We start from the raw sequence: 8,309 nt of genomic DNA on the forward strand, positions 1-8,309 counted from the left end.
GGGATCTTAAGTTCCCTGACCAGAGATCGAACCTGTGGCCCCTGCAGCGGAGTGCAGAGCCCTAACCACTGGACCGCCATGGAATTCCCAGAGAGACAGTATTTTAATCATCTCATACTTACAGGCTGGCTGCTTAGAAGGGGATGGGCTGAGAATCACATAGGAGGTGGGATTAATTCCAAGGGAAGAATCTTAGGGTGGTGGGAAAAGTGCTCCTTGAGGAGAGACACAAGGGCAGGACCATGGTAATGTCCTCCTGGCATAGTACCCTCTTGTGCTGTGTTGTGTCTTTGCAAGACACAGCATCAGGCTCATTATGTAATGGATGTGGGTACTGCAGCATCCTGGAAAGGAGTCTTGACATCCGGGAAAGGTCTAGGAGTTGTGTCCATATTGCCTTTGACCTGATGTGAGCTCTGCGTGTCAACTTCCTTTGCAGGTGGATGCCCTCCTCCCCGGGGTTTGATGTTCTTTGACCTCAACTCATCTAAATTTAGGGTAAAGCAGCCATTCTGTTGACTGAGAGCGAGATAAACCCAATCGTTTAGATAATTGAAATGGAGGGATCTAAACCAGGGGTCCCCATCCCTGGGCAGTGGACTGGTACCAATCCACGGCCTGTTAGGAACCGGGCCACACGGCAGGAGGTGAGTGGCAGGAGGTGAGTGACAGGTGAGCAAGCAAAGCTTCATCGGCCGCTGCCCATCGCTCGCATTACCGCCTGAACCTTCCCCCACCCCTCGCATTACTGCCTGAACCTCCCCCACCCCTCGCATTGCCACCTGAACCTTCCCCCACCCCTCGCATTACCGCCTGAACCTCCCCCACCCGTGTATGTGGAAAAATTGTCTTCCACCAAACCAGTCCCTGGTGCCAAAAAGGTTGGGGACTGCTGATCTAAACTAATATGGCCTGGTCCCAAGTATTTAGAATTTTCATCCTTTCTCACAATTGATACTACCCTACAGCTAAGTTTTATGTCTTTCTAGATTCGAATGTATGAGAATTGTTTTACTTAAGTGGAAAATACGCTTTCTCCTCTCACATATTAGAGGCATCTATCCAAGGTAAAGCACATTTCTGGCTAATCCTTTTAAAATATCTGCAATAATACAAAAATGTTTAATCAGCTATTGCTGGACAGTAGTTATGTTTCCTCCAGACTTTGGTTTTGATCATCTTTGTGGTCTAACTTTTCTTGCACTTGACTCCAGGGTGAATTCCTCCTTGAGGGATTGCTAGGACAAAGATTATGAACGTTTCCACATGTGTTTGCAGTTGTTTTCGTAAGCATGTGTGTGTGTGGCTGTTTTCTCGGCCTTAATCTTTTTTTTTTGCGGTACGCAGGCCTCTCACTGCTGTGGCCTCTCCCGTTGCGGAGCACAGGCTCCGGACGCGCAGGCTCAGCGGCCATGGCTCATGGGCCCAGCCGCTCCGTGGCATGTGGGATCTTCCCGGACTGGGGCACGAACCCGCGTCCCCTGCATCGGCAGGCGGACGGACTCTCAACCACTGCGCCACCAGGGAAGCCCTTGGCCTTAATCTTTGAAGCCAGAAGAATAGGTTGTGAGCAGTACAGCTGCCATAGAACGTATTCTTTTAACTTGAGACCTGCCTGCGTTGTGTCTTACTCTATGGGTTCTGTGTATTCACAACAGTTTTTGATACTTGATGGATGATTTGAGGGAGTCCCAAAAGGCTTTTGACTTTAAGAATAAACTTCCCGTTGTCAGTTATATCTCAGTAAAGCTGAAAAAAAAGAACTTCCACCTTTCCTGCTGGTCCTCTGCTTTCAGTTGGCACGCCCAGAACCTGCTTAAAGACAAGTGTTCTGGGAAAGGATTTGTTGCGTTGCATGAGGAACGTGCATTTGCAGAGGGCCTGGAGAAAGCTTGGGAGAGGCCCACCTCCAGGTGGAAAAGTTGCACCTTTATGGCGGCAGAACTTGCCAAGAGCCACTGAGTCAGGTGACAGTTTAGCTAAACCCTAACGTCGGGGAAGGTGTTGAAAATCTGCACATTTACAGGAAGCCCTTCAATAGTTTCAAAAGTAACTCCGGTTGTTTACAACTCAGCAGATCCCTGAGCCCAAACAGGAAACTTACGTGTCAGGATACATAGAAAGTCCAGAAACAAAATTAGCCAGGAGTTAGATGAAACAGGTACATTTCAAATCTGGGGAAAAGAAGGGTTCATCGTGAGAACACTGGCTCTTCATTTGGGCAAGATGTCCCAGCTCAACACTTGGGCGGGGTGCCTGCCCTAAGACAAGATAACATGAAACCTTGGATATCTTGTGTGCAAAATGGGGATGATATTGGATTCATAAGACAATGGTGAGGTGATGCATTTTTATGCTCATCTAATCTGAGACATAGTAAGTGTAAAATAGTTAGCCATCACTATTTCCTGTTTAGTTCAGAAAATCAACACTGTCCTACCTAGTTGGGTATGATTTGTCCCAACTCTGGATCAGACGGAGTCTCCTGGTTCAATCTGTTGGGACTGAGGAAGGAAGTCACGAGGATCAGAAGCCCCCAGGCGGTGGGCAGCTCCTTTACCTTCAAGGTGATGTGGTTCTTTGCAGCTCATAACACATGGGACGTGCATGAAATGACATACATCGTCATTCTCTGATTAATAAAATGTGAAGAAAAAGTAGGCTGGTGGGGTAATTTCTAAGATGAGTTTTCTGCGTGTCTTCTTCAAATATAGATACATGAAAAATGGTATTTCAGCAGTAGTAACAATTTCATTGGTTCCTACCTGTACATTTTACCCCCTCTCCACCACTGCTTTTGACAAATTACCCCAGGACATTTGGATACTTGTGTGGTTGGAAGTTACAAAATGGCAGAACCTTGCTGGTTCCAGGCCCTTTCTTGGTATTGGGAGCCTATGTTGAATCCATCAAAGAGCTATATTTGGCTAACCTTGTGACTCCGACCTTGTCTTGATTGAGACCTGAACACCACAGCAGCTAATTCATACCTTTACTTTCTTCTCTCCTTGGCACCACTGCTTTTATGGATTCTGTAACCATGTAAATCATTTAAAGGGGCACTTTTTCCAGTGGAGAAAGCATATACTTCTTGTGGGGTAATTATTCTCAGTCCTAGCTATTCCCCCAGTTTTGTTTTCTTGTTTCCAAACAAAATCATTAAGTGCTTAAATAAGGAATGCTCATTTCTCTTCAAAGAAAATGAGTTAACTCTCAAAGTTATTAAAGTCTCGTAATGTGCTCAAAGAAGCAACTGCTTTTGGTCGAGGGGTTTATTGCTCTTGGCATCCATGGAAATTCAAGACTTTTGCCTAAAAAAACAAAACACCAAAACCCCCCAGGTCCTTCCTTATCACTTTTCTGTGACTAATTCCAACTATTCTTTTTTTTAATCCAACTATTTCTAAATAAAAGAAAAATGCAGAATTAGCTAAGCTAGGCCAAAATGAGGATAAGTAAATTTACCTCTCAGAAGTGGACTTTGCAATCGTGGTATTAAGGTAAGACCTGTGTTTAATTAATGTGTTTAAAAGAAGCATCAAGCTCTGCACTTCAAGGTCTAAATATGTGACCTTTCTGGGAGAAGAATGAACATCCCAAATGACTTGGATTTCTTCCCCTCTCTTCCCCTCCCCTGTCATTTTCCATCCTCCCACCCTTTGTAAACAATCTATTGTTTTAAGGAAAGAAGTAAGTTGAAAGAAATACCAGTGTTCTAAAGACAAGGTATGGAACAAAGGATATGAAGTTTTATTTTATCCTGAAGGGATAATTGTGGGTCCTTAAATTAAAAACAGTGAAACAAATGACCTTCTCTGGTGGTAAGTGCTGTAGATATGCCTGGAATAGAAGGGAATTGCTTAGCGTTGCCAACTTTTTATCAAGTAAGAATGATAAAAGCACAATATCTCTTTCACATTGCCGCGTTCTGTTATCCACATGGCATTTTGCACTCTCTGAAATGTTTGCTTGTTTATTTTCTGTCTATCCTGTTGAAATACAACATTTTAGAAGGGGAAAATCAGGACTCCTACAAATGTAAAATGAATGTGTCTAAGATTGTATCAACAGTTTTACAACTGATTGAAAGGAGAATGGAAAGAACTCGCCAATTTCAGGCAATCAGGAAAGTTGAAGTGAATTTACATAAAGATGCAAAAAATGATCAGTATCCACAGGGCTAGAATCAACTGCATTCCATTGGACAAAATTCATTTGCATTTCTATGGAGAAGAATCATTTGTGTTACTATTGGGTTTTCTGCAAGTTGAAGAGTTGTAAAAGAGCTCAAAGACAAGGAAAGACACAGGTAACCCGGAAGAGTGTGCTAGACGGGTCATCTGGTCATCTTGCTGAAGATGACCAGTCTTTTCTTACCTCTAGGAACCAGCAGAGACCCCAGCCCTAGGCAGCAGGGATTGTGTGTCTCTTAACTGTATCCCCAGGGCCTGGAATATTGTAGGTCCTTGGTGAAGATGACTTGAATGAATTGTTCAGGGGTGTTTTCCCTAAACTTCCTGTGTCTTTTTGGAGGTAAAAACGGTACCATACAAACAAAGTAATGTTACTAAATCCTAGCTAGATATAGGTGCTTGTGGAAAGCACTTACAAAGTTCTTTCCCCAAAAAGGGGGAGTGGGAAGATAAGATTAGTGTTAGAGACACAGTTTTACTAGAGATTTAGAAATGACTTAACATCACATTCTAGCCCAGTGGGTCTCAACTAGGGACAGTTTTGCCCTCCAGGGACATTTTGCAGTGTCTCAAAACATCAGTGGAGGTCACAACCAGGGAGAAGGGGGTGAGCTGCTACTGGCATGTAGTGGATAGAGATGAGGGATGCTGCTAACCATCTTACAATGCACAGGACAGCCTCTCACAGTAAAGAAATATTCAGCCCTGATGTCAGTAGTGCTGAGGCTGAGATACTTTTAGGGACTACCTAAACGAATGCATTCATTCAGAGAGAATTCATTCAGAGAGAAGAGTCTAGGCACCAAAAGAACTTCTTCTCTCCCCAGCCTGAGTTTACCCAAAACATTTTCATCAAGTCATTGTTCCTGTTTTCCCTGACTCTGTTTCACCCGTTAGTGCCCCTGACTTCATGTCCTCTCACCACCGACACTCTGTAAACAGTTGCAGCCAGCTTGGTGATCCATGAAAATGAGGGTTCAGCGTGGGCTGGACTGAGTCTCGATAGATTATGGTCTGGGCCCAACATCTGCTGGTGAGGTTGGGTGACCTCTGTGGGCCTCAGTCTCTCTGATTTCTGGAAACAAGAGGCTAGACTAGGTTGGTTTACCTGTCAAAGATCTTTCTGCTCCAGCTTTCTAGGGGTCAGTGGCTTCTTGTACCCGGGGCCTCTTGGATGGAGATGGCTGTCAAGGGCCACAAAAGGGGCTGCTCCTCAGAAAGCAGGACCTGAGGTGACCATTCCTAGGACCACAGGGAGAAGAAGGCAGGGCTGGGCCCGGAAGAGGGATGCTGTGCCCCTCCTCCCATCCTCATGCCATCACTGCCCCAGCTCTGCTGCTCTCCCCACAGGCTCTCTGCTATCTCACGCAAGCATCTGGATCTCTCTCAAGAAGAGATAAAAGCCTTTAAGTGCCTCCTTTCCTGAGGGATTGCCTTGCTGGAAGGGAGTTTTTTAAAGTGTTTTCTGTATTGATTATAAAAGTGCACTGAAAGAAATTTGGAAAATGCAAAGGCAATAAAAATCGCCTCTCTTTTCATATGAAAATGTTATTACCTTTGGAGATTGAGGGGGCTCTTTGGTCTTTTAAAAATGTATTTACTTAAAGACATTGTAAAAGTGATACCTGTTCACTAGAGAAAAAGCAGAAAGTATAGACAAAACATAAAGAAAATTTTAAGATCCACTTGGATGTACCACAGTAATGCAAAATGTTAATAAGGGAGACTGCTGGGTTTGGGGTGGGGGTGGATATGAGGTAAGGTGGGTATGGGATGGGATATGGAGCTCTCTGTACTAACTACTACAAAAAATAATCTAGTGACTGAATTATATTTCAAATATCTACCTAGAATCTTTTTGTCCAGAGACCACCATTTGATAACACTGTGGTGTTCTTTCTTTAATTAGGAAAAAAAAAAAAATTCATTGTAGGAGGAGGACGAGAAATTGTAGTAGCTAACCTTGATGAGAATTGACCTGTGGCATGCGCTGCACTAAGTGCTTTACATGTTCCTATTATTGCCCTGAATTCTTCCAACAATCCTGAACTGCCCACGTTCTCCCTCTGCGTATGCACTCTTCGAATTGCTTTATGTACATGATTGGCTCATTTAACCCTTCCAACAATCCTCTGAGGCTGGTACTATCCCCATTTTACAGATGAGGAAACTGAGGCTCAGCAGTTTGTAAGTTGCCTCTGGTTCTACAGTTGGGAGATGGTGGAAGTGATACAGGATCTCAGATGAGGGAGCCACTATTATTACTGCGTATTCTAGACAATGAGGGCACAGCCTGACAAGGGTGGCCACGGGTGGGCTCCACAAGGAGCAGAGGGAGCTGGAAGATATTTGGAATCAGGATTAATAGGTACCTGGAAATGTCATGATAACTGAATCCATTGGTCACTGGAGGGCATTTTTCCTGCCTTCTGGATCAGGAAAGGCTGGGCCTGGGAGCCCAGCTGAGTTCCTTCCTAATCACGTTGCTTTGTGCAGGCCACTCTGAGTTTCTGTTTCCTCACCTGTGAAATGGGTGTGACCATTTAGATTCAGCTGGCAGGGCTGGGAGGATTAAATGTGGGACTCCACGTGTGTTTTAGGTGCTTGATTAAAACAAGAGCTCAGAGAAAAAAAAAACAAAAAACAAACAAGAGCTCAGGGCTTCCCTGGTGGCGCAGTGGTTGAGAGTCCGCCTGCTGATGCAGGGGACACGGGTTCGTGCCCCGGTCCGGGAAGATCCCACATGCCGCGGAGCGGCTGGGCCCGTGAGCCATGGCCGCTGAGCCTGTGCGTCTGGAGCCTGTGCTCCGCAACGGGAGAAGCCACAACAGTGAGAGGCCCGCGTACCGCAAAAACAAAACCAAACAAAACCCCCCCAAAAACAAGAGCTTACATTTACTGAACACCAGCTGTGTGGGGGAACTTGGATTAAAGGGCCACAATCTCTTCGGTCTTGTCTGTTACCTTCTATGGTAGTGGAGTGGAGAAAGGGGTCTGAGGTGGGTGGGGTTTGAGAGGGGACCTTAGGGGAGCAGGTGGGAGGGGGTGGGGCCTCCTCTGATGCCATAATTGGTGGGTCAGGATGTTTACGTTTCCTCCACTCAATGAGCCTTTACTGAGAGTTGACTGTGTGTGTATCATGCTGTGCACCTAGCACTGTCCTAGGTACAGGACGCAAAGCAGACCGGGTCTGTTAGCCAAAGAATGCTGTTTTCCCTTCAAAGGTGCCACGCAGCAACGTCTAATGACATGCTTTTCTTGAGGAACTTCATCGGAACATGAGATAAGTCACACTTCTTGGTTTGGGATCCACTTCACCCAAGGCCGCAGACAGACACTTGGTGGCTTTGCCCTTGTTCATCGCAAACAAAAGGCACCCGCATCCCGCATGAAATGTACTAGATGTAGCTACTTCAAAATTTCCTTTAGTTGCAGTAGGTTAGTTTACACGGTGTTACATTTTGAGGCTCTTTCATTACATATGGATTTTTAACTTCCTTCCCTCCTTCCTTCACCACTATTCATCTTCTTTCTGTTCTTAAAATTTTATCGAGTCCTTGGAAAGTTAGTGGATCCAGGACACTGTGTAGGAGAGGATGTAGGTGCACATGTTGGTCTGGGTGACTGAGAGGGTACGTGTGTCAGCCCCAGAGGTAGGTGAAGGAGTGTATGTGAGAACGAGGGTGTGCAGGTGCGTAAGTGCATGCTGTGATTGTGAATCTCAGGGGTCCAGGTGGGAGAGTGAGGGTAGGGGATGGTGAAGGATGGTGGGTAAGGGAGTCCGGAAAGCGGAGTGAGGTAGAGCGTGGGTCCCGGTGTGACTGTGATTCCTGGGGGCACACGTGTGTGAGGCCTGAGATCCAGGGCGGACAAAGGTGACTCATGGGCGTGAGTGTAGCAGGGTGTGTGCGTGCAGGTGTACGTGTGTGATTGTGAAGGTCGGATGCTGGTGCGGAGTAAGCAGGTGAGAATGAGTGTGCGTGTGTGCGAGGGTCGCGCGTGAACGTGCAAGGGTCAGCACGTGAGAGGATGGAGGCCGAGGGAGCGTGGCAGTGTGTGCGCATGAAAGTGGTGTCGGCTGGGGGCGGGGATCGGGCGCGCGCGCGCACGGCGGGG

This window comes from Monodon monoceros, unplaced genomic scaffold, assembly GCF_005190385.1.
Source record: "Monodon monoceros isolate NGI ecotype Baffin Bay Population unplaced genomic scaffold, NGI_Narwhal_1 Super_Scaffold_13, whole genome shotgun sequence".
In the NCBI taxonomy this organism is placed as follows: domain Eukaryota; kingdom Metazoa; phylum Chordata; class Mammalia; order Artiodactyla; family Monodontidae; genus Monodon; species Monodon monoceros.